Raw genomic sequence first — 27,881 nt, 5'->3', positions numbered from 1 at the left:
CACAGATTGATCATTATATAAATGTCTGTTACCGAATATAGGGCCTATTTATAAAAATGTCCCCCATCGTGGCTATAATTATTATATGTTCTTATTGTCGCTAATCACATCAATTGAAAAGAAACATATCACTCTGATTTATCAACCTGACTTCTTAGGCAAATTGTGGCTGTCTCAGCGAGTTTTTTCTAGCCTGAAGAATGCAGTAGCGAAAATGATCCATTCTGTCCTCCCTCTTGTGTTCAGTTTACTGTGCAAGTACAATGGAAGTTTTTTTTTATGCACTCAAGCTTCTTAGGGACCCAGCTACAAATGATCCATATATAAAAGTTAACAGGGATCTCTCGACAGGCATTCTATTATAATTTTAAAACCTTATTACTATGCCTATTATTATTATATTTTATTTACAAGGTACTACAAGAGGTTTGCAGCGTCATGCATAAAATTTACAGTAGTATACAATTCACAGTCAGCCAATCCATAAAATATTACATAATACTTTATTAGACTAAACATAATTATACAAAGACCAGACATCTACTAGGTAACAGATTGCACAGATAACTTGATAATACAGATCAAGTTATTTACGGGACACTGGGTAAGAGTGATGGTAATGTCCAAACTGAAGTAGGCCTGGACTAAAGAAAACAGGGCTATGGAAGCAGGCCTAGAGTTACAGAGGGTGATGCAATAGTAGAAGGAGGACACAAGGAAAGAGGGTCCTGCTTGTGAGAGCTTTGATCTACCACATTAATAATTGTTCAACATCACTTGAAAGTTTTGATGTGAAATAAAGAAAATCCAGTATAAATTGAATAGAATAAATAATAAAGTACAAATAGCAGTCCCATGCATAGGAAGAGGAGGAGTGTCAGACCAGGAAGACTGATCTACGTAGGGCCGGATTGTGCATTGATAAAATCATTGTATTTCACCCTGAAATCTGAAACACAAATGCTACAATTTGAACACACTTAAAAGAAGTTGTTATGGACAATCCAAGCTAAATCCATAATGAGGTTTCAGCTCATTCACTAAAGAGCTTTTGGCTAGATTAATGTGTTTTCATCCTCCTCCTTACACTATTAACTGACTTTAGAATATTTTCCTCTCAGTTTTATGAATTTTTGGAAGTATTTTATTTATAATGATTTAATTAATTCTGGATATTTCTCATGCATTGTTTTAATTTTGACATACTATGTATATTTTGGAAGAGTTTGCCATATCGGACCTATGGAGACACAAGACAATTATATCTGGCCTCTCACTCCTGCCACATGTAAGCCTAAATTCTATCCTGCACAGAAATGCATTATATAAAGCCTAGATCTAAACCCCTGCATTGCTCTTCTGGTGAGAACAACAGTGGGTTGCATGGGTAGTCACTCAACTTTGGAATATAATGTGTTTTTCCACTGATCAACAAGATTTTCTGGTTGACTACCAGGTACCCTGACCACAACGGATGTACAGTATGTTCAGTTTTGTAAACAAAATATACAGTGCAATTCCATCTCGGAAGGTAAGGCATGCTGAGCCTAATATCTCAGTGTGATGGAAAACCCTAATACATAGTGTGATGGTTGCAGGGTAGGTTTTTCTAGTTTACCACCTTTTCAATCCCCAGAGTTTGGGATTCTTCCCAAAGAATTAAACCACACCTCCAGATCAATATAAGACAGTGGATCCCAAATTTTTTTCAGTTCAAGGCAAAATATCTACCAAGTAGTGCCCAGCCTTGCTTACCACTGGCCCTGGCTGAGGCACCCCTGCGAGATCACCCCGGCACCCCAAGGAGCCTAGCCCACAGTTTGAGAACCACTGGTATAATATATAGAAGGCTCAGCAAGCAGTTGAGTACGGGGTTCAGAGAGAGGCTCTGTGTTGTGCAGAGGCAGGGAGGACCTGTTAGAGACAGGACACTGGAATCTACCAGACAGTAGCTCAGCAAATATCTGTGGAGAGAGTTCAGCGACGAGCTGAGTAGTGGCTCATGTTTGAGGCTGTTGTGTGTCCAGCAGGAGGTCTGAGACAGAGGACCAGGTGAAGACTGAAGGACATCCTGTCCCTTGAGTAAGACAGTGCGATGAAAGTCAGTAGCTGAGCAGGTAACCTCAGCTACTTTTAGGGATTCAAGTATTCAGTCACTAAAGAGTAAAATGGTAAGCGGCCTAGGTGCCCACTGGTTAGAGAGCAGCCAAGAAGTGAAATTGTGCCTTCAATGGTGGCTAGGTGGTTGTAGCTTTCTTTAAGACAGTGTTATTTGCTGCAAAGCTGCTGATAATTAAAGTGTTTTTATGTTCCAAAAGTTGGAGTTTATTGGGTGGAGACCCTTTTGTGCACCTAAAAAGCACGTTGCTGACAAAAGCTTCTATCTTTGAGAATATTCTTCCCCAATAGGCACTCTGCAAAATTTACTGTTATGTAATGGGTTAGTTATCAAATATTGATATATTTTGTCTGTCATAAAGCGGTAGATGAGCATTGTGGTTTACTTCTAATGTACATGTATGCTTCCTGTCTATAGCATTAAAGGTCACAGCTGTAGTGACTGTTTTTGGTACTTATAATTTCATTGCTAAAAGGGGACATTTTATCATAGGCACAATATTTATGTAGTTCCCCACAATATATGTCTAGAGTCACTGGTGAATTTGGTTTTGGTATCTTCTGTGCTTTCTGTAAATTTCGACAAAAGCAGCTTAAACTACACACCTATTTCCAGTAATTGCTTGCTCTTTAATAGTTTTCTTGTTTATAACATGAAGATATTTTCATACTTTATCATGCTTGTATAACATAAGCATAAAAGAAAATTGGTCCCATATGCAACATTTAAGCACATTCCCTACTGTACAATTTCCATACTATATATCTGCGTAACTCAGCAATCAGCTTGCACAATAGCTTGTAGTATGTTCTAGATATATAGATCTAGATATATATATTCTAGTTATATTCAACAGTCTAAGCATATATTTTAAAAACATAGTTCATCTGCACCTACAATAATTCATGCATTTATATTTCCATCTGAATCTTGGTCACCCGTTAAGCAATACAGTACATGTTAATTCTTTCCCAAGGAGTAAATATAGCCACCGAAGGGACTATTATAGGCCACAGTAGTTTATTCGGGAATCATAGACTCAAAGGCAGGGCCATCCACATCTCGCTGCATATTTATTCTGGTTTCAGATTAAGCAGTTTTTGATATTTAATTTATGTTGCCTATATTTCGGAGGGCTGTGCTAGTTTGATAAAAGGGTTGTTAGAGTAATGCAGTTTTTGTTATTTACGATCAGTGGAGTGCTGGTGAGTTAGTGTAACTGAATAAGACTGCAAGTGGGAGGTGACTGAAACAGGTGAAGGCACCTAAAAAGTTCTGCTAAGGTGCTGATTACTTGTATGTACACAATTCAAAGTGTCCCAAGGACAGGTATCTCAGTAGTATCGAAATGAAAAGATAAGTTCCAGATATTAAAGCTGCACTACCACCTACACAATGCATTTCACTAGCCTACACCCTCCGCTAGATGGAGTTCAATACAGCCATTTTCCCAGGGCTACAGTGGTTCTATAGTACAGAACTAGCGATTCAATTACAGTTGCCACTTTATAATGGTTGCAGAAATATATATTTTTGATATGAGGAGTTCCTGTGTGCTGCCATAAGAATGTGCAGCATGTGTAATTAGGGGACACAAAGGGTTTTTTAAAGATAAAATTATAGGTGAATATTCCTCCATCATTAAGCATCATCATCAATCACTCACTTTAGGAGAATTTTCAGTTGCCAATAGCCCCCCCTCAACATTCAAATCATGTGATCCTCTTATGCACGGACCAGGAGTCAGTGCTACAAGGATATACTCCATTTGTCTTCTGTGCTCCTGGTGTAGTGCAGAGCACAGTGTTAACCTTCTCTAAGCAGAATCGGGATGTTTAAAGCTAGCACCTTGCTATGGAGGGGGTTTACTGTCCAGGAAGCCCACGGATGTCGTTGCTGCTTTCCTTAGGGTCTGATACCAGTCACATTGTTAGGATGGATTCGTGACCAGGAAGGATCATGTTATAGTGGCTTCCTGATTGAGCTGGCTCGCTGATTAGATTAAAAAGTCCCATCTCAGTAGAGTTAAACAATCCATTTGATTTGCCCCTACAATTGGAGTGCATTTGAAACAGTGAAGATACAAGAGTTTATTTCTGTATAGGATCTCCGTTAACAATAGAACAAGTTATTTTGTAAGTGTGCACACTGAAGGGGTGAGGCGATTGGTTTCACTAACTGCACTTGATTATGTAAAAATGTTTGACATTTTGGAACTAATGTTTTTTAGTAGATAGATCACTACATTTCTGATCATATATATTTGATGGGTTGCAGTATGATTTTTTTTTTTTTTTGTATTTTTCCATTGCAATTGTATTTTTCCATGCAATTGAACACGGAGCATCATACAATTATAAAGAAAGAAAACTTATAATCACATTTGAACTATTTTCCACTCCTGAATCGTGTGAAAATAATTTTAATTTTTTTTTTTTTTTTTTTATTATATTGTGTGGGCGATTTCATAGACTTATATCTACACCACATTTTTTGTGTTATAATACAAGAACGGTTGCTGGCCTGAACTGTTATGGATGTAATGAGGACTGGAGTAAGAGGTAAGTGGGATCAAAGTCATGCCAGGATCAAGAGTGTGCCAACCCTTGGAAGGGACAAGTGATACCCGCCTGCAGTCTTTGCACTGTCTGGAACTCCTATCAGAAGAAGTGTCTCCTCATTGCCTGATCACCTTTAAAGCTCTCTCTGGTTATTATTTGTATACTCTATGTGTGCGCCACTATTTGTAGTACTTCTGAAACATTTTACATAGTGTTTTTAGTGTTAGAAACTTTTATGTTCCAGTCACATCTCCCATTGACATTATATCCTACCTCCAACTATGTCACACATTATCAGTGCCGTTAGGCCACACCACCCAGCTATTGTGACACGATTATTACATCTCTGTATGATTAGCAGGAGAGCTATGGTGATTATTGGGAATAGACTAGTTAGCAACTGCACTAGTTTCATCATAGAATGTAGGTAAAGTCCTACAACAATGGGAAACTTAAAATTATGCAGTTAGAGTCCATTTTAAAGTAACTCATGTGCCTTAAATTACCAAATGAGCCAAGCAGGTGGGCGTCAGATGAATCCTTAAATAGAGCACTTTTAAAAAGTAGAAAGAAATCACTTGGTTAGATTAAGCTTTGTGTTTACGGCAATATGGTTATTCAGGGATTTATATACTATAATCAATAAATAATGTCATTGCATGTGATTGTTTTCTCCAGCAAGCATATATTCATGCTTATCCAGGTGAAACCATTCCAAGTCATCATCTGTCTTTAAGACCACAACTTACTCTAACTTAACTGATCAGGGTTATCTTCTTGTTAGAAATATATTAGAGGATATCTATGAAGTGCAGCAGATGCACACTGTAATACACCTTGGTTTTGCACTTGTGCAGACCAAGTTGCATGGACTGTGTACTTAAATGACGGGTTCTCTAGGCACCATTGTACTGTGTACCATGCTCTCTAAAAAAGCCATTAATACTTAGGCACATTTGAGTCCCCAGCCCAACAGCACCACAGAGACTGCTAGCACTGACTGCTGACATTACTCCTGCGCGGAACTTCATTTGCTAGCAGTCACCCTTATTGAAATTGCCAGTCAGCTGAAGCATGGTTTCACCCAAAAGACTGGAAAGGGTTAAAACCAGGAGGTGTCTTTAGATGCTCAGATGCCTGGGTACCTGTGTAAATAAGTGGGGCACGCAGTTATTCTTGCTGACTGATTTGGGAAGAGCCCTGAAGAGGGAGAGAAGAAGATTTGGCCTGGTTACTGTGACTTAACAAAGATGCAGTTCTGGGAGAAGAGATGTAGCAAAAGTTGGGCAATATTAATATAAAGGCTCATCCTAACATACCCAGGTCTCCCTCCTGACTAGTACCTGTATAGTAGGATTCTTATTGTTAATCCCCATGTGTACCACTATACTGTAAATTATGTTTATGCACTTTATGTATGTTTCACTGCTTATTGTGTTTTTGGATTATTGTTGTGCCTGTTAAGTTCTCTACATATGTTACCCCTACCTGCCTAATCTCCTTGTTTTAGGTGTAAAGTTGTATGTGTGCAGGAGGGTTTACTGTGGTCAGGGAGGGAATAGGGAAATTTTATACTAAGGGATTAAACGTGGTTTGGCAGAGCTTTTGTGTGACCCGTTGGATTGAAGTGCTGTGAGCAGAAACAAGTGGTACATGAATTAAGCTGCAAAGACAAAAGTGCTGCAAGCTAATATAGAGAATATAGAATATAAATTCTGTAAGAGAATATCCTTGAGAATGAGCAGGAGGGTTTTTCTTGGTCAGAATAGACTTTTCGAGTGTCCTGATGGAAATCACAAGGAGTATAGAGCAGCTGTCTTATATGCTGCAGGGATGCCATACATATAGGTACTGTTTTAATACATTTAATTAACAACACATTACACAAATATAAATGTGAAGTGTGCCTATAACTTACGTTCTATTAAGAAATAAGTATCTCTCCTGTTTGTCTGACCTGTCATCTGTGCAATTATGTGCAATTACTGCTGCTACCATATGTAGGATCATTCCTGCAGTTCACTGATTCAGCTTGTTGCTAAGTAAATAGTTACAAGCTTCTTTTAGCTCTCAGTCTGGCAACTGCAGCTGTGCAATCACTTACCACACCCAGGAAGTAAAATTATCCTGCTGTTTCTGATTGGAGCAGCTGGCTTTATAAACCTCATTCTGGCTTCACATAAATTCTGGTGACTTAGTGTGTCTTGTATCCTGTTCTGCTATCAGTGTTTGACCTGGATTGTTTAAAGGATTCTGCTGTCTTTCCACTCCTGACCTTTGGCTTGTTAAATGGATCTGCAAATAAACCTCTACCTGCCCTGACACCTGGTTTATTTAAAGAATTCTGCTGTTTTCTCCACTCCTGACCCTTGTCTTGTTAAATGGATCTGCATATATATCTCTACCCGCCCTGAAACCTAGCTTGTTTTTAGGGACTGCTGTCTTCTCTACTCCTGACCGTGGCCTAGCTGTTATTTGCATTAACCCCTGCCTGTCTGATTGTCAGTTTGAAACACCACGTAAGCACAAGTATGTCACCGTCATCACAGATATACCAATAATCAGCACTATATGTGCACAACTCTTTCAGATCATATGTTCGCACCATCAACACAAATATCCCAATAATCAGCAGCATGAGAAAGAAAGTTCAGTCTTGCTATTACATTTAGGACAGATTTAAGCAGGAACAGATTGGTGAGGGGAATCCTAGATAGGAGGTGGTTGCAGTAGTTAAGGAGGGAGATGATGAGAGAATAGATAACAGTTTTGGTTGCTTCTTGGGCAGGAAAAAGATGTACGCAAGCAATGCTTTGAGGGTTAAGGTGACAGCTCAATGACAGTTTGGATGTGAGGAGTAAAGTAAAGGACTGAGTCATTACATGCCATCTTCATTACAATACATGAAGGTAACGACATTATGCCCAAACACTAAATGCAGAAGTCTTATGTAGAAAGGCACATCTGGTATCTCTAGGATTGTATAACACAACAGATCCATGGCTAAACTTACACACAGCACCAGGGCCTTGAAAACCATACAAAGGGACCATCAAACATATGATAGTGATTACAATAAAGACATAAATAATACAGTACATACTTGCTTAACCCTCTCTCCAGATGTAAAATGCTGGACATGCTGTACTGTGCTGCTAAGCAGCGTTCCCTCCATATTATCTCTGACTAGCATTGGTCACCATATGTCTTTTCTGATGTCTCACTGCTTGGTTCAATAATACTATCTGCATGAGCTGCTGGGTGTTGTAATGCCTCTGATATATCATTATACACAGAGATTCGAGCAGGAAAACAACTCCCAGAAAGTGAGAACCCTGGGCTCGCAGCAACCAAATCTTGCGAGATCCATTCATGAAAATGCTGTTTTTCTTTCAGATCCGAGGAGCACAGGAAATTATGAATCAGTCCAAACCCGGACTCAGATATGTAATAATTGAATATGACAGATTGCCAGAATCTGTTATGTTCATCTCTGGATTTTTGCTCTGTAATGTAGGTATTTCTAGGATATCCTCCCATTGTAAAGCATTTCATATTCAGAGCAGATAAACGCTACCATATTAATGTGCTGAATTTCACAATTACTGAGCTACAAAGGTCTGTCAGAGTACCATCCACAATCTGCGGCACATCCCCCCCACCTCCCTGCGACTCGCGGCAACATCAACCCCTCCCCTGCAATCGAGACCCTCCCCCCACCACCACCAAAAACAAGCAAACAAAAAATGGTCGTCAGAGCCCTGGAACTGGAAACTGTTTGCAAGCAACATACATGCTTGCAGATTGTTGAGGACAGTTTCAGTTTCGAAGTGCCAGTATGACATACCGGCACACTTTGAGCACCGATTTATACTAATAATTCACTCTGCGTTTTCAATGCAATTTTTTCCATTGTCTCTCTTGTAAACATCACTGGTGGACCACACCAGACCCCACCACACTCGGACATCTACTTTACAAAGAGAGAATATCTGATGATTATATTTCCAAATAACTGTGGGATGGAACTTTGATCCTACCCTATTATTTTGCATTGTATATTTATAATTTCACATTATTTTTCTTAGGGGGAACTTCATTTGACTGAGAGTAACAGGGCCCGCACACTATTACCGTTAGTTCGGTAGTTTTAACACAGATTTCTGCTCACGGCTCTCAGGGGCATATTCAATTGTTAGTTTTCCACGCACCGTTAATACGGTAATAGGTAGCTGGATTTCAGCTCGCGGCTCTGAGAGCTGCGAGCTGCGAGCTGAAATCCAGCGAGAAAATTACTGTATTAACTTTTTACGCGCACTATTACCGTAGCAACGGTAATAGTGCGACGAGTGCGAGATTTTTGGCGTTTCAGTCGACAATTGAATATGCCCCTCAGAGTTGCGAGCAAAAATCAGCGTTGAAATTACCATACAAACTGTAATAATGCGCTCTATTACCAAAGTAACGGTAATAGTGTGCGGGCCGTGTTACTCTCACGAGTAACGCGGCCAATTGAATTCCTCCTAAATGATTATTGTTCTTACCTTTATTACATTATTATCTGTAAAATAATACGCTTTTTATTGGGACTTACTAATCTGTTACAACAATTATTTTAGGTTACCTGATCCATATACTACAGTCACTTAATCACATATCAGGATTAGCCAATATTCATTTAAATGCTTGGTAAGCGCACTTCCACCTTTTAAACAAAAGGACAATACCACCACCTAAAGTAAATAGCCAGATCTTTCTAATCATAGTTAATGTGATGATAGCATACAGAATTCTGATACCATGCAGAGTAAGCTAGTTATCACAAAACCTGATCAGTATAGTGAGTTACATATATCAATAATATTATCCCTCTGATTTCCAAATGTCCCCACTCCCCAGTTGACCTTGACTTGCTCTTCATCTCTTCACAATTATTTTTAAAGGGCAGGACATACCTTTTTACTCCAGCACTTCCCCCATTAGAGGAGCACCAATGTCAACACTACCTGATGTTACGTAATAATTTATAGATCATCATTATGATAAAACTGTATCTCTCCTTTTAATTTTGAAAATATTACCTTGACTATACTTCCCAAGCACATGTGCATTCAAACGCAATGAAACTGAGTTCAGAAAGATAGATGGTGATTGCCTCCTGCTACATTTTGACCCATTTGTGGATTGTAGCAGTGTCCTTTCAGACATAGTATAAATGAGAACATTTTAATGTATAAATAGCATGCAGAATGCACGCTTAATGATCATCCATCACATGGAGTATACAATAACCAATGCATTGTTGCTGACTTAGTATGAGCCAGGCATTTTTGCACATTGCTTACAATTTGTTCACTGAGGTTGTCCACTTCTACGCTTTGGCTAGTTACCACATCCTTTAAGCTTGAAACTAACAAGTGCTTGACATTTAAAAAAGTGTGTAAAATAACATACTTTACCACAGGGGTGGATCCAGAAAAAATGACAGGTGTGGGGGCGCACCATGATACAAATATATTTCTACCAATGGGCCAATTACCAATATAGAATAATAATTATATCAGGAGAAGAGCAGAGAGGCTGGCACAGGCAAGGGAAGTCATTAAAATATGATGGGACTTCATGCTATGAACAGGTGGGCTGCAATATTAGATCACCCTGCCTTCAATATATGTATGTGATGGGTGCAAGTTATTACAAGCTCATTTGTTTTGCCACTACAGGGTGGTATTATGATCACAGACCACAGTAGATATTAACATGTCATCAGCATCTTAAATCGGCACATTATTTTGTAGAATGTAATATTGTTAAATAGGAAACACCCATCACACTGCTCCCCCACCTTCATTTCCCTGCTCCCCCCATCAACATACTGCTCCTCTCCATCATCACACTTGTCCCCTCCTGCATCACACTGCTCCCCTCCATCATCATACTGCTCCTTTCCTTCATCACATTGCTCCCCTCCTTCATCACATTGCTCCCCTCCTTCATCGTACCGCTCCACTCCTTCATCGCACTTCTCCCCTCCATCATCGCACTTCTCCCCTCCTTCATCGCACTTCTCCCCTCCATCATCACACTACTCCCCTCCATCATCATACTGCTCCTTTCCTTCATCACATTGCTCCCCTCCATCATCGCACTTCTCCCCTCCTTCATCGCACTTCTCCCCTCCATCATCACACTACTCCCCTCCATCATCACACTACTCCCCTCCATCATCACACTACTCCCCTCCTTCATCGCACTGCTCCCCTCCTTCATCGCACTGCTCCCCTCCTTCATCGCACTGCTCCCCTCCTTCATCGCACTACTCCCCTCCTTCGTCACACTGCTCCCCTCCTTCATCACACTGCTCGCCCTCCTTCATCGCACTACTCCCCTCCTTCGTCACACTGCTCCCCTCCTTCATCGCACTACTCCCCTCCTTCGTCACACTGTTTGCCTTCTTCATCTCATTACCCCCCCACCACATTACACTGTTCTCCTTCATTACACTGTTCATCTTTTTTACACTGTTTGCTCTTCATTACACTGCTCCCTCCATCGTAGTGATCCACCTCTTTCATCATTGCTCCCCTCCATCTTCACACTTGTCCCATTCTTCATCACACTGTGCCCCTTTGATCACATTGTTACACCTTCATCACTTGGTTCTTTGCTTACCTTCCTATGAATTTTTTTTATTCTGTCTTCTCTTCTTGCTCCTGTCTCACTGACAGGATGGGGACATGATGATGTCACACATCCATTGCTACCAGGTTTAGAGTACAGTATTGCAAGTTCTTCATAGATAGGTGTGACAGGATGGACCGCCTATGCCACCCTGTCTGTTGCTGCTGGGAACCAGCTGGGCCTACTTTGCCACCGTTCCCTTTTGTTTCCCAAATGCGCCCTCTAGCCGCAGTAGGAGAGGCTTAAAAATGTTGACACCACTGGACTCCTTACTGGCATCCAGTACCGGGTTCCTTCTGGGTAACTGTCACTGCTAGGGTCCCCCCTTGCTGGTACACCTGGGCTGGTACCCCTGACCACTTACTATGGATCAGGGTTGCTGTGGATGGATCCCACCTGGCCTATCACACTGGCCAGAGCTGCTGGGTAGCATTATCATCATCATCAACAACATCTATATAGCGCCAGCAAATTCAGTAGCGCTTTACAATTGGGAACAAACATCTATAAGACAATACTGAGTAATACATACAGACAGAGAGGTAAGAGGGCCCTGCTTGCAAGCTTATAATCTATGGGACAGGCAGGACAGTGGTGCTGGGAAGCTGGGTCCAAACCTCAGACAGTCGGAAACGGATTAAATTTTGAGTCAAATCTGTAGGGCACAGGATTTCCAGCATGGAAGACATTTTCAAGCAGGTCATTGAAGCAAGAGATGTTTATTTGCAATCACACTGATTGAAAGTACCAGTGATCAGGTCAGATGAAACAAGAATGATGATACATTCCAGTGTACAAGGTCTCTCTTTTTATAGAGTTTGGACACAGCCTCACAGGGTAAGCCAGTCGCCCTGAGGCCTGAGTTATTTTTAGTATCAAGATACGATATATGTTTCCCAAACATGGATTTACCTGAAATGCAAAGCTAACAATATTTACACTACTCTGTTATATGCTAAAACTTGATGCTTGCATTATCTGAGGTGCAGCCACGCCAGACAGCCAGACAGCGCCCCCCTGCTGGGTATACAGGCTAAACAGGTGTTTGTCACTTCATATAAAGACTTAGCATTTCCTGCTATCAGCAAACAGACTTCCTCTAGCAATGTTACAAACCCAAATAATCACATTTCCATACAAAACACATCCCAATGTAACACGATAAGTGCATTTCAAATTATACATTGGTGCCTGCACCTCTGATTGAAATACATTTCTACAATAAATTATTGATACATGATCCAGCCACAAATAAGTTATTTATAAGTGATCCAGTCACAGAAAGTGTCCCTATAGACAACCATTGAAAGTGAGTGCAGCCATTTTATATGTATATATTTGAACATTTGTGACTTGTGGGATCCTATGATTCCATAATCAATTGGGAGAAAATGAACCTTGATTTTAGAAGAAAGAGTATAAAACAATAAAAAGTGACAGTATTAACAAGGATTGTTGGAATTAATTTATGTGATATATTTTTATATGGGATACACCTAATCAGACATGGTATGAGCAGTTAGTGTGTGTTTTAGTATTGTCATAAAGCACGACATTCACTGGAGTCTCACACAGCTTGCCTGAACCATTTCACTGTTTATTGGCAGTTGTGAGGGTATTTACATCCAAATCAGGTGAACAGTGAATGAAGTACAACGGTTTCTATATGTGCCTCCCACTTTTTAAGAGACCAAAAGTAATGGGACAAACTAAACAATCCTACATCAAACTTTCACTTTTTAATACTTTGTTGCAAATCCTTTGCAGTCAATTACAGCCTGAAGTCTGGAAGGCATATAGACATCACCAGACGCTGGGTTTCATCCCTGGTGATGCTCTGCCAGGCCTCTACTGCAAATGTTTTCAGTTCCTGCTCGTTTTTGGGGAATTTTCCCTTCATCAAGTGAAATGCATGCTCAATCGGATTCAGGTCAGGTGATTGACTTGGCCATTGCATAACATTTCACTGGTTAGCCTTAAAAAACTCTTTGGTTGCTTTTGCAGTATGCTTCGGGTCATTGTCCATCTGCACTGTGAAGAGCTGTCCAAAGAATTCTGAAGCATTTGACTGAATATGAGCAGATAATATTGGCTCTTCAGAATTCATCCTGCTTTGTCAGCAGTCACATCATCAATAAATACAAGGGAACCAGTTCCATTGGCAGCCATACATGCTCACGCCATGACACTACCACCACCATGCTTCACCGATGAGGTGGTATGTTTTGGATCATGAGCAGTTCCTTTCCTTCTCCATACTCTTCTCTTCCCATCACTCTGGTACAAGTTGATCTTTGTCTCATCTGTCCATAGGATGTTGTTTCAGAACTGTAATGGCTTTTATAGATGTTGTTTGGCAAAATCTAATCTGATCTTCCTGTTTTTGTGACTTACAAAATGGTTTACATCTTGTGGTGAACCCTCTATATTCACTCTTTTGAAGTCTTCTCTTGATTGTTGACTTTGACACATATACACCTACCTCCTGGAGAGTGTTCTTGGTGTGGCCAGTTGTTGTGAAGGGGTTTTTCTTCACCAGGGGAAAAAAAATTCTGTCATCCACCACAGTTGTTTTCCGTGGTCTTCCGGGTCTTTTGGTGTTGCTGAGCTCTCTGGTGCATTCTTTCTTTTTAAGAATGTTCTAAACAGTTGATTTGGCCACACCTAATGTTTTTGCTATTTCTCTGATGGGTTTGTTTTGATTTTTCAGCCTAATGATGACTTGCTTCACTGATAGTGACAGCTCTTTGGATCTCATATTGAGAGTCGACAGCAACAGATTCCAAATGCAAATGTCACACCTAGAATCAACTCCAGACCCTTTACTTGCTTAATTGATGATGTAATATCGAGGCAATAGAGTCGATTGTCCCATTACTTTGGGTCCCTTAAAAAGTGGGAGGCACATATAGAAACCGTTGTACTTCCTACACTGTTCACCTGATTTGGATGTAAATACCCTCAAATTAAAGCTGAAAGTCTGCAGTTAAAGCACATCTTGTTAGTTTCATTTCAAATCCATTGTGGTGTATAGAGCCCAAAATATGAGAATTGTGTCGATGTCCCAATATTTATGGACTTGACTGTATATATGTATGTGTAGGCAGCTCAGTGTCTTAGTGGTTAGCACTTCTCCCTCAGAGAACAGTGGAATTAGTGGCGCTATACAAATTACTGATGATGATAAAGGAATCTTCACCAGAGTTTACAGAGGCACTCCATTTAGTTAAAGGATCATCATCTATTTATATAGTGCCACTAATTACGCACTGCTTTACAGAGAACTCACTCGCATCAGTCCTTGCCCCATTGGAGCTTACAATCTAAATTCCCTAACATATATATACACACATACACACAAACTAAGAGAGACAAAGGTCAATTTAATAGCAGACAATTAACATACTAGTATGTTTTTGGAGTGTGGGAGGAAACCGGAGCACCTGGAAGAAACCCACGCAAACATGAGGAGAACATACAAACTCCACATAGATAAGGCCATGGTTGGGAATTGAACTCATGACCCCAGTGCTGACGCAGAAGTGCTAACCACTGAGCCACCGTGCTGGCCAAATGTTGGGTCTCCAAGTGTTTTTGTAGAAAGGGATTTTACTAGAAATGTTCTGTTTAAAAGATGTGTACAAAACATACAATAATACTGTGTATAAGGTAAGAAGTTATGGTTCTTTATAGAGCAGAAAACCACAAGTAGAGGTAATGACCTCTCTACCGTTCTCTATTGTCTTTCAAACATCAATCAGGATATTGTCTGTCTTCTCAGACATAAACCTTCTTTGTACTGTCACTACTCTAGCCCCTATCAGGTACTACGTCCTCTATATCGAGGCAGATGAATAAGGTCTAAAACTTGTACAGGAGTGTCTCCTGTCTCTGAGAGGTGCCATCAAATGCAAATGCTTTGTCTCAACTCTCAGCTGTTCCGGAGGATCCAGAGAAAAGGAACGAGAACTCTTTCCCATTACATCTGCATGTAGTGCTCAACTCTTTAAAAAGGCATTGCTTTAAGTGAAAATCCATTTTTTTAGTCCATACACCCTATTTACAATAAGATCATTTGTAAATTATTGTGGTTATGGTTTCTGCAGCCTTTCTGTTGTGAGACTGAGATTTCAGCTGACCTGTATGGTCACAGAAGCCTGAGCTCTCCCCCTCTAGCTCTTCCCCCTCTAGCCCCCCATCACTCCTTTCCATATTGAAAGCAAGACTTGGCAGGCAGACAGTACTATTGTTCTTTATTTACTGATCCAAAATTATTTGGCAGAGAACAATGAACTTTTAGTGCTACAAAGCTGTTCCTTTCAAATCTTGTTTCCAGTTACAAGGTAATAGCAGTAACAATGAATAGCAATACTTGGAAAGAATATTATCTACTGGAGCCTATTAAGTTATGGACATGGATTTACCATATTTACCAAACCTATAACTAATAACCCCAGCCGTTTCTGCATGGTTTAAAGCTTAATAAATGGCCCCAGAACTGATACAATGTCTGATTACTACCAACAAACACATACATGGTTTTAAATTTTATATTTACGTTACTGCAATTATGTTTCTGCATTAATGATTTTAATATATGTCAATGCATTAATGGTTTTATATTTATGTTGCTGCATTTTTGGATATACATAAAACAAAGACATACAATGTAGACAAAATAAATTCAGTCTAGAAAACAAAGGGTAGGGAGCTCATGGGGAGGTTACATTCTAATTGGAAGAGAACATAGCTGAAAAGAGAAGTGAATGTGACTCAGAGTGGAGAATGGTACAGTTCTAATGGTGCATTAGCAGGGCCTGATCAACCAATAGACTGATCAGGCTGCCGCCCAGAGTGCTGGGACCTGGGGGGTACAGCGCCGGCAGCATTTAAGATTTTTTTTACTTTTTTTTATTATCGATTTTGCACACCTGGAGCCGCCCCATGTGCCAACTCTAATCTGCCGCTCCCTCCTGCACTCTTATACTTCCCTCTTTTTCTCCTCTTCTGCTCCGCCTTCTCCCTCTTTACTGGTTGTCGGCAGGGCCGGTGCTAGGGTCCATGGCGCCCTAGGCATTTTGAAAAAATCGGTGGCCCCCTCCCCCCCCCCGCAAAAAAAAACGGCGCCCCCCCCCCCCCGCAAAAATCGACGCCCTCCTCCCCCTCACCCCGTCTTTCCTTACCTTGTCACACCACTGCCGCCTCTCTGCTCCATCTCCTCCCCTCCACTCGCTAACACTAGTGAGTGGAGGGGAGGAGACGGAGCAGAGAGGCGGTGGTGAGCAATAGCCTCTCCCCCCTCTCCCGTGCATCTGAAATTGCTGTGCGGCGGCCGTGACAGGTATGGTCAGCGGTCGTCGCACAGTTTTAAAGTCATTTACCATTCTGTGGCGCCCTCCAGAGCCCGGCACGCTAGGCAAGTGCCTAACCTTGCCTAATGGGAGCGCCTGGTTGTCGGACATGTCATCATTACGTCCCATTGGTGTCAGTGAGGAGCTGTGGTGAGAGGAACTGACTGCTGACAGAAGAAAAGAAGACAGAAGCCTGGTAAGAAATGATTTGTGATTATGCAGGGTAAAAGCGCTCAGAAGGGGGACAGAGAGTGTGCTGAAGGGGGGCAGAGTTTAATGATGGGGAAGAGTGTCATGTGTAAGCTGTGCAAGAAAGAGCTCAAACTGTGTGCAACCATTGGGATAGATGTTGATTCAGCAAAGTAGCATCTTTTAGAAAGTCCCTTAACAGGCTGCAATAACATTCCCGCATCCATGAGAGAGCTGTAAAACTGACATAACTTGTATAGAACAGTTATTAGGTCAGTTGTCTTTATTCACCCATTTGTAGGACTGCAAGAGCACCAGCACAGCCTCTAACAGGGATTTACTAATTCTAAATGCATGTCCCGACTTGTCAGAGTTCCATCTGTTTCAAGTTTTGTCAGACTAATAATTGACAAATCATCTAAATCAGAAATTTATGGTATGTTATAATACAGTATTTACAAGTTTTCAAGGATATTGATTTCTGTTTGACAGCAGTGTAACTAAACCAATGGCTGTAACATTCACCTACCCTTATCTCCTTATTGACTTTGATATCAATAGCTGGATCACTTACACAAAGGAAGCTAAAAGTATTTGAATGGTACAATATTTCAAAGGGGGAAATATGGACTTACTTTTCTATTTATGTAAAGTATTCTTTAATGTGCTACCTTTTGTAAATAGCCACAGTTATTACAGTGAAGTTATGTTAAGCAGAATTCTGTTACAGACCCAGTGCACCTCATCTAAGTTACTTTTCAAATTTATGAACTACAACTAAAACAATTTCATAGACTTTTATTATACTACAGGGCAAACTGCACAACTCATTGGATGGAAAAATTGATCTGTTTATTCAGGAAATTATTCAACTGGTAATACTTAATAAGGGTCATTTATGAAAGTGCAATAATGGGGGCCTGTAATGTATATGCTATCTTGTGACTTCAAGCACTTTTTTTGCATAAATGTATCCACTGGGTTTAATGCTGGTTAAGAGACATTTATTCATACATCCTTTCATTAATGTTATAAATTGGCAAGTGGACGAGCTAAGGTGGATGATGAACTGACTTGGGAAGTGGGTGATGAAATTGCCAGAGGAGTCATGAATTGGCCGCTGGGGTCTTAAATTAGCTGCTGGTAGGGGGGCGGGGCGTGATCTCTGTACTGTAAGGTATTCATGAGGAAGCTCTCTAAAGAGCCTAATCATTGAGGGTTTGTAATGTTTGCACATTTTCAAAACAGGACCCCAGCTTTCCAGAAGTAGATAAATGACAACAAAGCTGCAAGAACCTGCAAGAAAGAACAGCAAGAACAAGTAAGAGAATCTGTCTAAATTTGTTTTTTGGAGAATACTTCTGAATTTTCCTTTTAGTGGGAAACGGGGGCACTATGGGTATATTAGCCTAGGACTACCAGAACCCTTAATCAGGCCCTGGTCAAAGGGTTGTCTTGTGGTAACTGTTTAAAGGGTGGTAATAGTGTAATCTAGGGAGGTTAAGAGGGTGGTTGAAGAATTTTATTAGCTTGCCTGAAGAGGTGGGTTTTCAGAGAATACTTGAAGGTTTGAAGACTAGGAGAAAGTCTTGTTGTGCAAGGAAGGGAATTCCACAAAGTGGATGCAGCCCTAATAGTCCTATAACTGGGAATGGGAGCGGGTAATGAGAATGTATGAGAGACAAAGATCTTGTGCAAAATGGAGGTGTCGAGTTGGAGATATTTTGAGACAAGTGAGGAGATGTATGTTGGTGTAATTTTGTTGATGGCCTTCTATGTTATTAGAAGTAATTTGGATTTGGTGAAAAACAGGCAAGCAATGTAGAGACTATAGAAGCTGCAGTGGAAGAGCAATTTGCAAGGAAACTCAATCTAGTTGCTTCATGCAAAGTAGGTAGAAATGGTGAGAGTCTAATTCAGGGAAGACCAGTAAGATGGGAATTGCCATAGTCAATGTGGGAGATGATGAGTGCATGAATTAAAGTCTTTGCAATGTCTTGTTTAAGATATGTGCATATATGCAGATTCTGGAAATGTTTTTTAGATTTATGTAACATGATTTAGATATAGAGTCAATGTGGGGAACAAAGGATAGTTCTGAATCAAGGATCACACCTGAGCAGCGAGCTTGCGGGGTGGAATTTATGGTCGTCATTATGTCAATAGTAAATAGAAATAGAAATATTAACTCTGTTTTTGAAATATTGAGTTTGAGTTGGTGACAGGACATCAAAGATGAAATGGCTAAAAGACAGTCAGTAACGCAGGCCAACACAGATGGTGAAAGATCACGAGAGGATAGATAAATATTGATATCATCCACATAGACATGATACTGAAATCCAAAGGAGCCTATTAGTTTTCCAAGAGAAGTGGTATAGATAAACAGAGGACCTAGTACTGAGCCTTGTCATACTCCAACTGGTGAAGGAAGCTGAGCAGAGGTGCATCCAGAGAAATTAAAACTGAAAGAGCGATTAGATAGGTTGGATGAGAACCAGGATAGTACATTATCTTGAAGACCTGTAACATTATAATTATACGTTAGAATTGAGCAGTGATCAAGTTATTGACAGCCTTAGTCAACGCAGTCTCTGTGGAGTGTTGAGAATGAAAACCTGACTGAAGAGCATCCAATAGGTTGTGTGAGGGGAAAAAAGCATGTGAGGCGAGTGTAGGCAATTGTTTTGAGAAGCTAGGAGGGGTAATAGCGCTGAGAGATGTGGCTATAATTTGAGAGAGAGTTTGGGTCAGAAATTTTGTTTTTTCAGAAAAGGAGTAATCACTGCGTGCTTGAATAATGACAGAAAAATACCAGAGAGAGAGAGAGAGATTACAGATTTTAGTTAGATGTGGGATGAGCACAGGAGACAGGGACCTACTGATTTGTGAGGATATAGGATCATGAGGACAGGAGATAGAGTTGGAAAATAACAACTCAATATAATGCAGCGTTCAATCTCAGGGGAGTTAATCTGTAGGTTTAGTGGACACTAATTACATGAGAGCGATTTATACTATTATGGCAATATACATATTAATTTATATTAAATTATGTGTGACATATTTATAATTGGCATTATATATAAAATACTAAAATATTACCATAAGGGACCACTAATAGTTATAGTATAGTCCAAATTTACATTTTATAATGTAGGTTAGCAATAATGTTATTGGTTATTTTAAACCTTAATGACTGTGCACCACAATTGCCACAATTTAGGCGTGTGCTTAATTAGTTATGAGAATTGACGGCCATCTGATTCTTTTTATAGGGACATATATTCAGTGTGAGGATATACATAACAGATACTCATACAAACTTCCCCTTTCAATGTTTATACAGAGTGCTTATATGAGTTTACTGGATAAATGAATTAGGAGAGCCACATATGGGATATAGGTTTCATATTGATTAACATTTTGTGAGTCTGCAAAATAATATTGTAATAAGGTATTCATTTTTTTTTTTAATATGCAACTTTATTTTTTAATAACTTTATTTATAAAGTACCAACACACAGCGTATACATACAATGTAGAAAGCCAAAGTATGCCAAAATTGGTGACAGTATAAACATCTGGAGGAGGCTGTTTGACAGCCCCGGCCCTTACTCAGAAGAATGTACAAAAAAGGTAACAAAAAGGCAAATAAATTACATGTTCTATTATATGGTCTGAACTGTAACAAAATATTAAATACCAAACAACTGAGTGATATACCTGAGTGTGAGGTATATTTATAGTAATGTAATAAGAGAGGGATGTGGGAGGGGGGGTTAGACTGAGACAAGACATGGGACTTCCGGTGGCCAGCATTCCTCTATTTGAGGAAAACAGAATCCACATATAACATCACATTTGGCAGGCTATAAAAAGAGGGATGAAGTATCCTGAGGGTGAGCGCTGGTATCGTGTGAACTGGAGGGGCTATTTTATATACACCAATCACATTTTTATTGTTTAGGTATGCCGAAATTTTTCCCATTGATGCCAGGAACAATATTTTATTGATGAGGGGGTATCTATTTTTTTTCCAGTTCTTAGCCACTAGGCATCTGGCTGCATTATGGATTTGTATGGATAGCTACTCTGCATATCTATCGAGAGCCTCTAGTGGAGAGCCCAAAAGGAAGGGCCAGGGACATTTAGTAACTTGTATCTGTGTAACTTCACTTATTAGAGCAGCAACATCATCCCAAAATAGAGCAATCTTTGGGCAGGACCACCAGATGTGGAGGAACAATCTTCGTTCGCCGCACCCCCGCCAACAGATGTGGTCCCGTATATTGTTTTCAACCTAGTTGGGACAAAATACCACCTAAAATAGATTTTATAAGCATTTTATTTCACAAGAGAGGAGATAGAGGTCCTCATCTGGTGGCCTGCCCTAGTCAGCCTCCCACTTAAGTTTGTGGGCTGGGCAGTTGATCTGTCTGGAGGTGACAAGCAGGTTACATAAGTTAGAAATAATACTTCTTTGAAATAATCTTTGACACGCATACATTTCAGAGGGGTTAGCCCTCTTATAACGTCAGGTTTTGAGAGGCACCCGACATAATGTTTTACCTGAAGGTATGCAAAAGGGCTGATTAACGGTAAGTCGAACTTTTCTTTGAGGGATACCAGTGAAATACAATGACCAGACTGAAGTACATCTCTAATCAGCTTTATGTCTCTTGCATGCCATGATTGAAAACGAGAGTGGCATTGCCCTGATGAGAAAGAGAGGCGCTATGGGAGAGGGTATTGTGGTGATCTTTAAATGCAATCTACAATAGTCCCATATGTGGGAAGTAAAGGAGATGACAGGGTGGGCTTTTATAGTTCTAGGTCTATCACTTGCTGGCATCCCCAATGGCGAGCCCAAATGACCGCTTATAAGATTGGGATAGAGGTGTGAGGTGAGGTCAGTGTAAGCAAGATATCATCTGCAAATAAACTAAGTTTATATTCATCAGATCCAACTATGACACATCTAATATCAGGGGAGAGATGTATCCTCGCTGCCAAGGGCTCTATCACAAGACCAAAATTTAGCGGTGATAGTAGACATCCCTGTCGGGTGCCGTTTATAATCGGGAGTGAGGAAGAGAGTTCTCCATTCACGGAGTCCCTCTGATGGATCCTTGCCCTCCTTAGGAATGACAATAATTCTAGCTTCAAGAGCTTCCATGGAGAAGGATCCCCCCTCACCACACTATTTAACACATCAGTAAGATAAGGCGAAAGCAAGACATTAAAAGATTTATAGTACATGGCAGTAAAGCCATCTGGGCCAGGGGCTTTATTTAGTTTTAGGCTTTTTATGATGCCGGAAATTTCTTGTGGAGTGAAATCTGCACCCAGCTCCTCAAGCACACAAGGTAGGATTCTAAGCATGTGGCATTGAGACAAGAAGTCCCGAATAGATTCCAAAGGCACAGGGGGAGATCTACCCTTAGGTGAAATGTTATAGAGTTTACTATAGAATTTCTGAAATTCCTTAGTAATTTGGGCAGGGCCCTGTGCATTGACACCTAATTGTGATTTGGTTCGAAAAACATTACCCATCTTGGACACCTTGGCTCTCAGCCTGGACGCCAGCAACCTGTCCGCCTTATCACCCTTTTCATAAAAGGTCCGATTCAGGCATTTGAGTGTGTTTTCAGTTTTCATAGAGAGCAAAAGCTTGAGCTCACCTCTAGCCACCACTAGTTTATTATAGTCCTCTGGTTGACCTGTGGATTTGTGGACAGCATCCAAGGTGGCAACTCGCTCAGAGACCTCAAGAAATATTTTGGAGTTCTCGTATTTTTATCGAAGGAGGCTGCTCTTATTAGGCTACCACCAATCACAGCTTTATGGGCAACCCAGAGAAGCCTAGAAGAAATCGTTTGGTCAGCTTTTTTAGAGTAATAATCTCGAATTTCATTGGTAATATGTGATTTTCAGTGGAGGTTAAGCAGGGTCTTGTCATTTAGGTGCCTGGTAAATTGCCATTGTCCAGACCAAGGGCCCACAACGTCCACCACAGCCGGGTCATGGTCCAACCAAGTGCTCGGGAATATAACAACATTAAAAATATGCCGAGTTAGCTCAACACACAGAAAGAAGGGTGTAATTTCTAGCAGTAGATTCTTTAACCCTCCATGCGTCAAACAAGAGGTGCTAGGAGAGAAGCGCTCTCAAAGCCTTGGAGTTAGCTATCACAGTTTGAATGGTAGATCTAGGGGGAGGTTGGAATCTGTCCAGATGGTTATCTAATGTGACATTAAAGTCTCCTGCCACAATCACTACACCCTTGTGATGTAAAGATAGGAGGTCACTTATAGTTTGGAAAAAGTGAGACTGGTTTGAGTTGGGGGCATACACATTACGGAAAGTGTAATGAATGTTATCAAGTTCCCCGCAAGAAGTAAATTGCGCCCCTCTAGGTCCCTGATTTCCTTAGATGGTTTAAATAGAAGTTGTTTTGCAAAAAGAATTGCGATGCCCTTTTTTTTTTTTACATACTGGGTCACAAGTGTGATAAGAACATGGGAAATATTTAGATTTGAATTCAGGGTGGCGTGAGCCAGAAAAGTGAGTTTCCTGTAGGAACACCACGTCACCCTTTAGTTGTCGGATGGTATGACACAGGGTAGTTCTTTTGCGTGGACAGTTCAGTCCCGTTAGATTTAAGGTCAAAATTTTAATTGCCATAAGGGGTAGATGGGGATATTATGCAGAGGCGAGATAGATATGCAAGTCTTGGGCCGCAGGGAGCCCATGAAGTCTGTCTCAGTGGGAGGGAGAGGGAGGTTGTAGTGGGGTGGGAGAATAAGGGCTAGGGTCATCAATGTGGGACTGTGCTAGTAGGCCAAAAGTGTCCGAAGCTGGTCCTAATGACCATAAGGGGGTAATGTGGCACTGGCAGCCACTAGGTGGTGGGATATGTGTGGTGAAAACAATGGTCCAAGGTGCGTGGTAGGTCCAAAACAAATATACATGTATATAAGGTGGAACATTAGTGCAAAACAGGTATAGTAGTATAGAAATCAGGATACCAACCTTTGTAAAACATAATACAAACTAAACACAGTAAAATACAGCAGAGAGCTTAGCTGTAATAGGGTATAAACAAGTAACAGGTAGCAGAAGACTTGACCCAAATGTTGGAGGTCATAACAATTGACAGCCATGTTGGTAGAGGGCTCCAGTACCTGCAGAATAAAGAACAAAAAGAAGCGGACAAAGAGTACAACATAAGCAATGTATGCAGTAAATACAGGGGGGGGGGATTTTTAGTCCAAAAACTGCTCACTGCTCTGGTGAGCTGGAATGTCTCCCCTGAGGCCCTTAAAAAACTAGTAGCCCCAAAGTGATTTGCTTTTGTCTGGTGAATTGTTAGAAGTTAACACAAGTTCTTGAAAAGAGTAAACATAGATCACTAAGGATTGTTCCAATGATGGGAGGGTTGCTTTACTTGGATGAGAATGTATGCCAAATTGATCTTGGTGCCTTTTGAGTTAAAGCTGTGGGTCCTTCCGCAGATGTCCCTGGGGATGATGAAGAGATAAGAAACCTGTAGGTTCAGTTTCTGCAGAAGCGATCGAGCATCATCGAGGGATTTAGCCGACAGCACCCGGCTATCTTTCTGGACTTGGAGGGAAAAGGGAAATCCCCAGCTATATGAGAGTGTCTAGAATGAGATTGTTATACAGGTAATGTTCCAACGATGGGAGGTTCACGCACCAGATCAAAGGATGGGTTTATAACATTTTTATAGCCATATCACAGAATATCTCATGAAATGGGTAAGGTATGAATGGCAATACAAGTTGGTGAGTTGCAATGTCAGTTTAAAGTAACAGCACAAGGTGCTGTGATTGTAGCAACCGCAAGTTTCAACTTGAATGAGATTGTATATGACCAATTGCCCATATGGTCTATGTTCGTGGAATGTTATGAAAGTAAATGCAACATACAGCTCCTGAGTATGTGTAGGAACTTGGTAAAGGTGAGTTCTGTGACACCCCTTTGTCCGGCTCCCAGCAACTGAACCTTGTGTGAGTGATTATCAGAAGATAAAAGCTGGAGACAGTTCGGAGCTTATAAAGATAAAGCTTAGTTGAGAGCATCACCAGTCCACTGTCAGACAGGAGAGCTATGGCCGGTGAGAAGAATGAATGGGACTGAAAGCTCAGACTCCGCACTTGTACTGTCATTTTTATGTGAGCATTTGCTATATTTTAATTGAAACAAATGTTATCCTGTTGTAAATGATCCCTTTCTCATTTGGTTGACTGATTGAAGTGACTGACCTACACGGAAATAACCCAGGAAATATCTGAATTGCAAGTCAGTGGGATCAATACCATACACGGAACATCACCATTAGAAATTAATACAAAGTTAAAGGACATCTAATCGCAATCAAGATTACTTCAATGTAAGTAACTCTATCCTTTTTAGTACGTTGTAGGACATCTCCAGCAACAAAATCTTTTTTCTCTCGTATATTCATATTAAGGAATATTGAAGTAGAAACACCAACTGTTTCACCCTATAAAAACTACCTGCACGGTGAATGGATTTAAGTCAACGCATCTTACCTGAGCAATGAGGAAGGATAAATTGACTACCAGAAGCTTACAGTGTCTTGTTTTATTTAACTAATTTGTATTTGTATCTCATTTCAATGTAATGCGATTATTTTCACTGTGAATGTGCTAGCATATGCATACAGTTATTGTATATTGCCATAATAGTATAAATCGCTCTCATGTAATTAGTGTCCACTAAGCCTACAGATTAACTCCCCTGAGATTGAGCGCTGCATTATATTCAATTTCTAGAGTTTGGATTACACTATATACAGCTGCTCGCAATGGTTCACTGGATATATTTCTTAAGGTTGCTCTTTTTATACCGTTTTCCAAAGTAGGAAAATTGTAGATTGTCTTTTATATTCGGAGGACACAGCCTCCTAACAGAACTGCGGGAATCAATTGGGATTATTCACGCAATTATCTTTTCTACCCAGTGCCATTAAAGAAGTTTTTTTTTCTCCTTTGTTTGAAGTCATAGATGATATCGCAATCTCTGTTGCTGGTGATTCTTATTCATAGGGTGGAAACTTTAATTTACAATAATTTGATGATGTATACAATGTTCATGCATCATATGATCCCTATTGTCCTCAAGCAGGTGTCCCTTCCAACAGTGTGAAATAGTAGCCCCTTGTATGCTGTGCAATACCAGGAAACAAGTTGGAGGCCACTTCACCGTACAGCTTCCTCACACTTTTGTAGAAGCACAATGGTATGATTTGGGAGCTGGAATAACAATGTGCTGTCTTAAAGGGCTAATAGGTTTGCTGTGAGGACTTTTGCCACTTGTGGGTGACCCATCCAACACCTGTGATACTTAGCGGTGATCCAGCTTCCTCATAGTCAACAAATAGGTAGGCAGATCAGTACAGATAAACTAAATAGGGCCAATAAATGTGTCCTAACAGCAATGATGAAATGTGATTTATTCAATAAAGTGAGTTGCTAAATGGCCGCAGTGGAGTTTTCAGCCCACTCTGAAATTGAAAAACAATGTAACAAATACAAGTCATGCATGTGCTAAAAAATGTCATGGGTATCCGATTATTAAATATTATAAAGCATTTTATTCCTAATGTAACAACAATAAAAGTGGATAAAAACATCTAAAAGCTCCTGTGATTATACCAGGTTGTTAGAGTAGGCACACAGAGGAAAGTCCTAGGGGTTCGGAATCCGACGTACAAAGAGAGCTAGGAGAGATACAACCGTACCTTTATTACTAAAGATGAACATCTAATGCAAACAATAGCCACAAAAAGATCTATAATTTAAATCAATACCCCAAGTACCCACCACACTCCAAATCACACCCTCCCAGTGTTATTAGCAGAACAACAATTATAAATGGAACAGTCCTTGGATTCTATCTACGGAATACTTCTGTATCCCTTGATGTTCCCGGCCACACGGACAATGCCCTCTATCAACGTTATAGAGATATGAATCCCATCTCCCTGCTCCAGCAGCCTCACCCGGTAAACAGACTCACAAGCAACTCCGGATCGAGCAAAGGTTTGTGGCAACAAGATATGTAGGGTAGTTGCAGGTTAAATGCAGGATCAGATGCAGGAATCACGATGGAGCTGGTGAGAGACAAAACTCTACTTCAAGGTCAAGGAATTCTTGGAGCTCAAGGAATCCAAGGTGTCCCAATTTTCCTATTGTGGAATCCCACCCTGCAGGGGTAGTCTTAAACCTGTTTGGTTTGGGATTGGCTGGAATGAAAACATGGGTTGGTGGTGGGCAGGGATTAGGATGCTCCCCACGTAGGGCTCTCCCCTGCTGTGCTGGTGTCTGGAAGTCTCCTAGAATCCAGGAGAGAACAATGGTGGGCAACACTGGCTAATGAGATTTGTAATCCCTGTTGAAGAGCAACTTCTACACCCCTTACAAGCATTTGTGACGTTGAAGGGGCTGAAGGAGCTCCTTACTTGTATGTTATGAGAGGGGAAGGGAGACCAGAAAATAGGGAATTCACCATTTTGTAATTCCACAGCATTGCAATAAAATCCACCAGGCTCCATTTAAGAACCAAGGTGGGTAATAATCCAGTAAAGTTAATTTTGATACATTGCTTGAATACCCACAACCCCAAACAATAATAGACATTTCTAATCCTCAAGGGAACATATCCATGTGATCCGAATAAGATAAAAGGAAGGCAGCAGTATGGGATGTTTTCTATATTTTGTGCTGTCACAGCTCCCATATGTAGGTGGTTAATTAAAATAAGGACATGAATTGACAAAACGTTTGCATTCTTAGAAGCCAAAATAATAATTAAAGCAATATATAGATATATAAACATATAATTCATAGTAAAATTTAAATTACCTTAAGAACCCTATTCAGATTAAAGGAAAATTATATAATCCCATGTAAACCTCTACAAAAATAGTTT

At 40.5% G+C, this 27,881-nt stretch overlaps 1 long non-coding RNA gene across 1 annotated transcript in view; it reads left to right on the top strand.

Moving 5' to 3' along the window:
* The window catches only part of LOC142095026 (uncharacterized), a 113,942-nt gene extending 86,844 nt beyond the window's left edge, over positions 1-27,098 (top strand). The window contains exons 3-4 of the long non-coding RNA XR_012677733.1: positions 24,419-24,589; positions 25,182-27,098. This is a non-coding gene — a long non-coding RNA (uncharacterized LOC142095026). The remainder of the gene's footprint in view (positions 1-24,418; positions 24,590-25,181) is intronic.
* The last annotated feature ends 783 nt before the right edge of the window (positions 27,099-27,881 follow it).

This window comes from Mixophyes fleayi, chromosome 6, assembly GCF_038048845.1.
Source record: "Mixophyes fleayi isolate aMixFle1 chromosome 6, aMixFle1.hap1, whole genome shotgun sequence".
Lineage (NCBI taxonomy): Eukaryota > Metazoa > Chordata > Amphibia > Anura > Limnodynastidae > Mixophyes > Mixophyes fleayi.
This window is presented reverse-complemented; position numbering and strand designations above follow the sequence as displayed.